This window comes from Procambarus clarkii, chromosome 5 (genome assembly GCF_040958095.1).
Source record: "Procambarus clarkii isolate CNS0578487 chromosome 5, FALCON_Pclarkii_2.0, whole genome shotgun sequence".
NCBI classification, from domain to species: Eukaryota; Metazoa; Arthropoda; class Malacostraca; order Decapoda; family Cambaridae; genus Procambarus; species Procambarus clarkii.
In genome coordinates, this window is record NC_091154.1 from 28,905,550 (window position 1) to 28,915,890 (window position 10,341).

The 10,341-nt window shown below is 44.6% G+C and overlaps 1 protein-coding gene across 1 annotated transcript in view; it reads left to right on the forward strand.

Moving 5' to 3' along the window:
• Positions 1-990: 990 nt before the first annotated feature.
• Positions 991-10,341, forward strand: part of LOC138352428 (kin of IRRE-like protein 2) — a gene marked incomplete at its 3' end in the record, with an annotated part of 61,730 nt that continues 52,379 nt past the window's right edge. The window contains 1 exon segment of the mRNA XM_069304920.1: positions 991-1,142.

Sequence of the window (10,341 nt, forward strand, 5' to 3'; positions counted from 1 at the left end):
ACACACACACACACACACACACACACACACAGGAAGCAACTCCGTAACAGCTGTCTAACTCCCAGGTACCTATTTACTGCTAGGTAACAGAGGCATCAGGATGAAAGAAACTCTGCCTATTGCTTATCGCCGGCGCCTGGAATGAAACCCGGGACCACAGGATCACGAGTCCAGCGTGCTGTTCAGTCAGCCACCGGCTCCCAGTATGTGTATGTGTGTGTGTGTGTGTGTGTGTGTGTGTGTGTGTGTGTGTGTGTGTGTGTGTGTGTGTGTGTGTGTGTGTGTGTGTGTGTGTGTGTGTGTGTGTGTGTGTGTGTGTGTGTGTGTGTGTGTGTATGTGTGTGTGTGTGTGTGTGTGTGTGTGTGTGTGTGTGTGTGTGTGTGTGTGTGTGTGTGTGTGTGTGTATACGGAAGACAAACAAAACATTCACCACGGCGCATCAACCAGCTCCATCACACACCATGATGTCGCTTCCAAGCTTCCTGTGGCAAATGTTATTGAAGTGGTGCGTGGGTGTGGCTGTCCCTCAGGTGGGGTCACGTAGCCCAGCACACCCACACACCCCACACCTACCACACCTACCACACCTGCCACATCTGACCTGCTAACGAGAGGCGTGGGAGAGGGCTCCTGTGTGTGCGCGCGCGAGAGAGAGAGGACGAGGGAGGGAAGGAGGGTGGGGAAGTTAGGGAAAGAGCAGGCAGGGAGGATTTGGAGGGGGGGGGGGGGCAGGAAACTGAAGAGAGAGGGAGCGAGGGAAGGAGAGTGGGAGGGAGGGAGGGGAATGAGAAGAGAGCAAGAGGGGGGTGATCACGTGGAGGGAGAGTGAGTGAGGTGTAGGTGACCTCACGGCCGCATCTGTGAATGACGATCTAGCGGCGTGGGAGAGAAAAAGAGAGAGAGAGAGAAAGAAAGAGAGCAGGAAGAGGAGGAAGGCAGCCGAGTGAAGCTAGCAAGCACAGGTGCGTCTCCATCAGTACAGCCAGAGCTGCTGCCACCGACACAAGCCCAGGCCCAACCAGCTCCGGCGTCAACCTCTTCCTCACTACAGATAAAGTCTGCCTCTCCCAGCATCCCCAAGCAATATCCGTGCGGGCTCTTCCGTCGGTGACCTTCTTCAGGAGCTACTGACACGCTGTTGGTGAGTAAGGAGAGATTCTATACTCATTATTACTCAACGAAATGACAATTGCGTGATTGTTCTGTGACCGTCTTGAAAGATGTAGTGTTCGATTGAATTAAAATATCTCCGCATTAAGGAATCCAACGAAGTGAATCATGACAGTTCTCTTGAACACTCCGAGATATGAGGTGTTTAGAATATCTGCGATTATCAGTTAGTCTTGATAGGCGTTATCTTCGGAGGCAGGTTTCATTTTTGGTTTCGGATTTCGGTTCTTGTTATAGGTTTCAAGTAAAGTTCCTGATTTCAGTTTCAGATCCAGGTTTCAATTCCAGGTTTCATTTTCAGTGTCATGTCTCACTCTCAGTTCCTGGTTTTAGATTCCGCTCAAAGTTTCAGTTTCAGGTTTCAGTTTCCTATTTCAGTTCCAGGTTTCAGTTACAGCTCCTGGTTTTAATTTCAGTTTTAGCTTCAGTGCCAGATTTCAATTTCAGTTTTCCGATTTTTTTTAAGAGTTTTGTCTGGTTTTAATATTTTTTTAACGGTATTAGTTTCCAGTGACGAGTTTCAGATGATTTCGGCATTGCTTTTTACAGATTTCAGATTTTGTCCGGAAGGAGTTTTGCTTTGAAATTACATGAGCGATGGCATCGTTTGCTTATTTTCTTATATAAAATACTTTGTCTATTTTTTATTAAATAGTGAATAACCTGAGGAGACACAATCATCCCAACCCGTTTATCTTTGTTTAAAACTCGCGCCAAATTCCTGGACCACGTGGCGGATGTTTACGCCAAAACTGACGTGTCCGTTTTCTTATCGCTTCGTTCCCACTTCGAAACAAGCAAAAACATTAATAATTTCGTGGCATTTGTGTTAACTAAGAGTAACATAAGCAGGCAAATTTGAAATTTAAAATGAAGCTCATTCTCGTTCTTGTCTCATGGAGTGAAGAAGAGTTTCCTGCGTAATAATTGGAAGCCAAAGCCAGTGCTTCGTCATTCGGACAAAACCGGAACGTTTTGTTTTATTTTGCAAAGGGGGATAGTTTATTGGGCATCGTCACTTCCTGTGTGTGAAAAACCGCCATAGCAGCATGTACAGCATCCACTCAATAGGAAGAAAACCCGTTTGGTTGTTCATCCTGTCACTTGTATCAAGACGCAGCTGGGACTTACTTAACTGTGTAAAGTTAACAGACTGTAAAACAAGAGAATAACATATTACAACAGTCAAATTTACGTTATCTTGCGAGTGCAAAGTGGAGAAGGGGGGGGGGGGAACCTTTTAAGAGAAGTGTATTTGACAAAAAGTGCTTTCCTAACCCAAACAATGTGGGGTTGATTAAACAACACATATTTCTAGTGGCTCTTAAATTGGCACAATCTCTCAGATAGTGGTTCAGACGATGTCCTTGACGCTACAAATTATTCTGAAAGTTTGATCCTCAATTGTTGTATTCATCTCGGATCTTTATTGTTACTTGTATCACAAACGAATTCTTGCCATTACGGATTTCCCTTCCTTCGGCGATCTACTTTACGTCTATAACTAATGAGGTTGTCGGCTGTGACTTCATTGTTCCAGCGTATAGATACATTGAATTAATCTTCTATTCTCCTTTCCTTGGCTGTCTTTGTCATGTGATGTTTGATGAGGTCCTTGATTTGTAAATGAGTTTTACGGGTTGAAGTATTCAATATGGTCTTCCTTCAGCAACCAGCACACCTGCTCATTCCTTTCCACAGGTGTCAACTTGATAGGAACTTGTAATCCATAGGAACTTGACAATTGTTCCCTAGTTCGACATCACTTTCATCCCTCTCTTGATTTCAGAAACTATTTCTCTTTGTTTTCTGCCTGACCTTCTTTTGAGACTTTTCAGTGCCGCTCTGGAGTCAGCAGATCACTGAGACCCTTATGCTTCTTTCTAGATATCCTTAATGCTTATAGAAATAGCAGTGTGCTCTGCTTGCGTTGAGAAGGGATGGTTCTCAATACTCGCCCCTTTTCATTTTCGTTTTGTATGGCATTATTTCTGATTACAGTGTATGCTGCTTCAGCTCTACCATTAGTAGCATTAGCAGGTCCATCAGTGTAGATTTTGATTTATTTCCTGCATTTCAATTAATTTCCTATAGATATATAGGATATATCTCAATTCTTGAGAATAACATGTTGGACTTGTTCTCTGGCATCTCATAGTGTTTGAATCTTACATGGCTCTTCCTCCAAGGCAGCTGGCATCATTGCAAGCATCAACGCACGTGAGTGCTCAAGCAGGTGAAGTTCTTCCAGAAACCTTACTGATTGATCTTGCTATTTTAAGTTGTTTCTTTTTCCTCCTATAATTAGTGCAGAACTTAATGTTTTCTTGGAAATGACATTGCAGTGAGGTCCCTGACAAATTGCTTTCATTTTTACAAGGGTAAGGGGGCTTTTATCGGGACACATCTACATATCCCACGATGTCTGCAATCCTTCCGGAAACCCTATATTAGCAATGACTTTTCATATATATGCTGAATGGTGCTGGGCTTAAGACTTTTATACTTTGCTGAAAGGGACAGCACCACCTGTTGCCACCTGTTGTTAAACAAGGCAAACTCCAAGAATACACATTACATACACGCACAGGAATTAAACCTGACGTCGCTGGAAGACAGAAGAGTTATGGGAGACATGATCACCCCATACAAGATTCCCAAAGGAATTGATAGGGTAGATAAAGTCAGACTATTTAACACAAGGGGTACACGGACGAGAGGGACACAGTTGGAGATTGAGTGCCCAAAGGACCCATTGAGACATTAGAAAGAATTATTTTAGTGTTTGAGTAGTTGACAATTGGAATGCATTAAGAAGTGATGTGGTGGAGGCTGAATCCATACACAGTTTCAAGTGTAGATATGATAGAGCCCATTAGGCTCAGGAATCTGTACATCAGTTGACTGACAGGTGATAGGCGGGACCAAAGAGCCAGAGCTCAACCCCCGCAAGCACAATTAGGTGAGCACAATTAGGTGAGCACACACACACACACACACACACACACACACACACACACACACACACACACACACACACACACACACACACACACACACACACACACACACACACACACACACACACACACACACATACACACATTTCTCTTGGCCTATTCACTTTAACATTCCCTCGCCGTCAACAACTAACGAAATATCGACACCAAAACCGAACTTTCATTAACGCCTTTCACTACACTCTGACACACAACCCAATGTTATCTGTATTTCAAATATTTATTAACTGTATTTTGTATTCCACATAAGATAAAAATCTTTTTCGTGACGATGCATCAGATGTTAATCTCAATTGTGCAATTTTATATATATATATATATATATATATATATATATATATTTATATAATATATACATACACACACACACACACACAGAGGGGGGGCCTGGTAGCCTGGTGGATAGCGCACAGGACTCGTAATTCTGTGGCGCGGGTTCGATTCCCGCACCAGGCAGAAACAAATGGGCAAAGTTTCTTTCACCCTGAATGCCCCTGTTACCTAGCAGTAAATAGGTACCTGGGAGTTAGTCAGCTGTCACGGGCTGCTTCCTGGGGTGTGTGTGTGAAATGGTGTGGAAAAAAAACAAAAAAAGTAGTTAGTAAACAGTTGATTGACAGTTGAGAGGCGGGCCGAAAGAGCAGAGCTCAACCCCCGCAAGTACAACTAGGTGAATACACACACACTAACCACCCCCCCCCCACACACACACATACACACACACACACACATACACACACACACACACACACACAATCTGTACACCAGTTGATTGACAGTTGAGAGGCGGGACCAAAGAGCCAAAGCTCATCCCCCGCAAGCACAAATAGGTGAGTACAAGTAGATGAGTACACACACACACACACACACACACACACACACACACACACACACACACACACACACACACACACACACACACACACACACACACACACACACACGGCATATGTAGTCCCGATATACAAGAAAGGGGATTGACAGTAGGCACTGAACTACAGGCAAGTGTCCCTAACCTGCATACCATGCAAGTTGATGGAGAAGATTGTGCGAAAAAAGCTAGTGGAACATCTATAGCGAAGGATCTTTGTAACACAGCATCACCATGGGTTCAGGGATAGCAAGTCATGCCTCACAGGATTAATTGAATTCTACGATCAGATAACAAGAATCGGGCAAGAAAGAGTGGGGTGGGCATACTGAATATTTTTAGATTGCCGGAAAGCCTTTGACATAGTACCACACCAGAGACTATTGCAAAAGCTGGAGATGCAGGCAGGAGTGAAAGGGAAAGTACTTCGTTGGATAATAGAGTACCTAAGTAACAGAAGGCAGCGAGTCACTGGAAGGGTGAGGCCTCAGATTGGCGAGGCGTCACCAGTGGAGTCCAGCAGGGCTCAGTCGTTGCACCTGTACTGTTTCTGATGAAGGTATAGATGATTCGGTGGTACGCGAACAAGGGGACACAGGTGGTAACTGAGTACCCAGATGAGCCACAGGGACGTTAGAAAGAACTTTTTCCGTGTCAGAGTAGTTAATAGATGGACTGCATTAGGCAGAAATGTGGTGGAGGCTGACTCCATACACAGTTTCAAATGAAGATTTGATGGAGCTCATTAGACTTACTAATCTATACACCAGTTGATTGACAGTTGAAAGGTGGGACCAAAGAGCCAGAACTCAACCCCCAGCAAGCACACAAAGGTACAACAAATAGGTACACAAATGAGTTCAACTAGGTGAGTACACATGTGCGTGTGTGTGTGTGTTTGTGAGTTAGAAATGTACGTAGCGTGTATCATATAGGAAAATTGGTCGGGAGTCAGTGCATTTTTTTTTCTACCACAGATGTGGCCACACATTTACAATGCTAAGCAGCATATATACATTTTCTTCTGTCCTCAATGGACATAATGAGAGATCTGTTAAACATATAGTTCAGGGATTTATTGAACAATTAACCACAGAAGGTGATTGTAGTGCTTTTAAAATGCTAATCAAACGGACATAAATACATAGAGACACAGAGTTACGTCTGCCCTACATAAAGTGGTCGACGTGTTCTTTACATAGAATCATTATTGTTCATTTACAAAGGTGTGCATTGGAGAACAGACGGAAAGGCGGGGTCCAGGAGCTAACAACTCGATCATGCAGGCACAAATAGTAAATAAACACACTCAAACTCTCACCTCCATGAAAATAGTGATATTTACACAACTTCCAACATTTCATAAATGAAAAACATCACAGACATAATTGTTCCATATCTGACTCTCTGACCTCAGATCCTCTCGTGTTGCAAGCCAGCAACACCTGACTCTCTGACCTCTGATCCTCTCGTGTTGCAAGCCAGCAACACCTGACTCTCTGACCTCAGACCCCCTCGTGTTGCAAGCCAGCAACACCTGACTCTCTGACCTCAGACCCTCTCGTGTTGCAAGCCAGCAACACCTGACTCTCTGACCTCAGACCCCCTCGTGTTGCAAGCCAGCAACACCTGACTCTCTGACCTCAGACCCTCTCGTATTGCAAGCCAGCAACACCTGACTCTCTGACCTCAGACCCTCTCGTGTTGCAAGCCAGCAACACCTGACTCTCTGACCTCAGACCCTCTCGTGTTGCAAGCCAGCAACACCTGACTCTCTGACCTCAGACCCTCTCGTGTTGCAAGCCAGCAACACCTGACTCTCTGACCTCAGACCCTCTCGTGGTGCAAGCCAGCAACACCAGACTTCCTATCCGCGTTGCAAGCCAGCAACAGCAAACGATATTGATTTTCCATTAAAGGTGATGAGTCTCGGCAGTTCACAGCAGACACTGGTGTCCGATTATAAAAACTGGAGCAGGAGCTCTAGGGAGTGTGGGGGAGTGTGGGGGAGTATGGGGGTGTGTGGGGGAGTGTGGGGGTATGTGGGGGAGTGTGGGGGTGAGTGGGGGAGTGTTGAGAGTGTGAGGGAGGGGTGTGGGGGAGTGTGGGGGTGTGTGGGGGAGTGTTGGGAGTGTGGGGGGTGGGGGAAGTGGGGGGGGGGGTGTGAGAGGGGTGTGGGAGGTTTGTGAGGGAGTGTGAGAAAGTGTGGAGGAGTGTGTGGGAGTGTGGGGGAGGATGGAGAGTGTTGAGAAAGGGAAGAGAACTATCAGGGGGAAAGCGCCTATATAACCGACTATATAGCACTTGTAAGGGATCAGGATAAGGATTTGGGATGGAACGGAGGAAGGAAATGGTACCCAACCACTTACTTGGACGGTCGGGGATTGAACGCCGACCTGCATTAAGCGAGACCGTCTCTCTACCGTCCAGCCCAAGTGGTTGAGGGGGTTGGCGGGGGATGGGGAAGTGTTCCCTTCATCACTACCTTCCATACCCATCATCACCTTGTCAATCTTTACCACCTTCTTTACCCTTAACTGACTTCCTTAACCTTCGTAACTTTTACTTCCCCCACACATCCGAGTCTCACAGATTCAATTCTGGTAAATTGAGAAATATCGGTTGAGATGCCTTTAAGAGTTTTTCATCTTCAGAAAAAAAGTTTTTCCTTAACCTTCTGACCCTTCCGGTGGCTTTGAGCTTTCAATACAAAGCGATATTCTTATACTTATACACAAACGTATATTGACGAAAATACATTTCCTTTAACTTTTTCCGTTTTGACTTTACTTTTTTACTTTTTATTTTTTTTTTAAATAACGTTTCGGAGAATACACTCCATCATCAGATCTATTAATTATAAATCTGTATATTAAATAGCTATCTATTAATTAATGTTCTTTCTATTAATTAATTTTCTATCTATTAATTAATAGAGAGAAAATTAATTATCTATCTGTTAATTTTTCCATCTATTAATTAATAGAAAAATTAATTATGTCTGTAAAATATTTATATCTCTATTTACTGACAGGCTTACACACAGATTTCAATTATAACAAGCCTTAACATATGGACATTGATTCCATCTTGTAACTCAGTTTGGTCTTCCCGGGATACGTCCATCCAATCACTAATACTTCACTAAGTATCACAGACAAATCACAGCCTGAACCGACGGTAAGAGATATTATCCATATGCTCGCAGATACTGTGCTCGTGAGGCATTTCCTTACGTATAGAACGTTTCGGTTCGGATATTGTCGAATGAAAATGATACCAGATTTCTAAGAAATCGAATATGATTTCGATTTCTCTCGATTTCTAAGTTTTAAATAGTGGCCAATAGTATGTTTATTTTTTAACAAACTCATATGCCAGGAATGTTTTCGACTGTTACCAAGTTTCTTTTTTATTGCGATAACTAAGAGTGCTCAGATAGGGAAAATTGAAGATATGAATATCAACACACAATCATTTGTACATACCTTGAGGTTACCTTGAGCTGATTTCTGGGCTCAGCGGCCTCCCCGGCCCGGTCGTCGACCAGGTCTCTGGGATTCTGGATTATTCATACGTACAGGTATATACATTATTGGAGCCTACGTAGCCACCATCGCTGATACAACACACACACTTACCAAGAGAGGCGGTGTAAACACTATTCACACCCAAAAGATTTGTAAAGCACCTTTACACTTAATAAACATACCCCTCAACAACGCACACACACACGGACACATATACACACATGCCCTTCATCAATGAACACACACACACACACACACACACACACACACACACACACACACACACACACACACACACACACACACACACACACACACACACACACACACACACACACACACACACACACACACACACACACACACACACACACACACATGCACGCACTACATTCAGGAAACTGGGCAGAAAGCACTCATGAGTGTGTCAATTAGAGCATTTTTTGTGTCACCCGGCGCTCGTTCGTCATAACAAAGGCCACACTCTCAACTGCAGCGCGGGCTGAGGGCTTTGTTTGTTAATATTTGACCTCTCTCGGGGTCCGCCTGCTCCCACCCCCACTGCCAACTGTCGTTACCTGTGGCGGGAACTCGCCCCCCCCCCCATGTCCTCATCAGTCCACCCCCTATCCCCCCCTATCACTTTGGTCTCATCTCTGTTCATCCCCTTGTGATCCCTCAGGAGGATCCTATTCCCGGTTCCATCCGGCGTATTCCGGCTTCCACCTATCCTATACTTGAAGCCACCCGTCATACCGGATTCTTCTTCCCCCCTCCCCCCACCCCTTTCATGTCCTATACCGGATCCCTGAAGGTCCTATACAGGGTCCCACCCGTTCTATACAAGTACCAACTCATTCCGTTTTCTAATATTCAATATCCCGTTCCAAGTAAACATGGTCCGAACTCTCTAGCCAATCTCGCTATCCCATTCTATCCCGCCCCCCGGCCCCTCCCATGAATATCCACCAGCCTCCCGCTCCAGACCTCCCCCTCCCCTCTCCCCTCTCAGTCCACTTCCGGGTCCAAATCAGCGGCCCCGCCCCCTACACCCCCCCCCTCTCAGTACCACATCCGGGGCCAGCACCCCCCTCCCTACTCTCCGCCGCCTTTGAAAGCGCCGGATTAAAGCCAGCAGCATCACAAAATTGTTGCCGGAAGCAATCATTGCAGGCTAAATATTTACCTGCAAGAGCACTGAAATTGGTTTAGGATTTTTATCGGTTGTTAATTCTGGCAATTTTTTTAGGGGGTGGTGGGGAGAAGAGGGGGGGGGAGAGGAATAACCAGGAGACAGTACTAAGATATTAAGTCTATATATCACTTGGAAGGGTTCAGAATATGGATTTGGGATGGGACGGGGGGTATTGTGCCCAACCACGTGGACGGTCGGGGATTGAACGTCGACCTGCATGAAGCGAGATCGTCGCTCTATACCGTTTAGTCCAAGTGGTTGGGCAAGAGAGGAAGGAGGGGGGACATGAATGAGTGCTTCCACATGCCTATACCATCCTATATATATATATATATATATATATATATATATATATATATATATATATATATATATATATATATATATATATATATATATATATATATATAATCTCCTCTATATGTCTTGTGTTCTTCTTCTTCACTTAAAAAGGAAGTTAACTCCACAAAGTTCATTTTACAGTTTTATCATGGGGCTGACGATAAAAAATGCGTTTCGTTGATACTGTCAACATTTCCAAAGGCAGAGCAAAT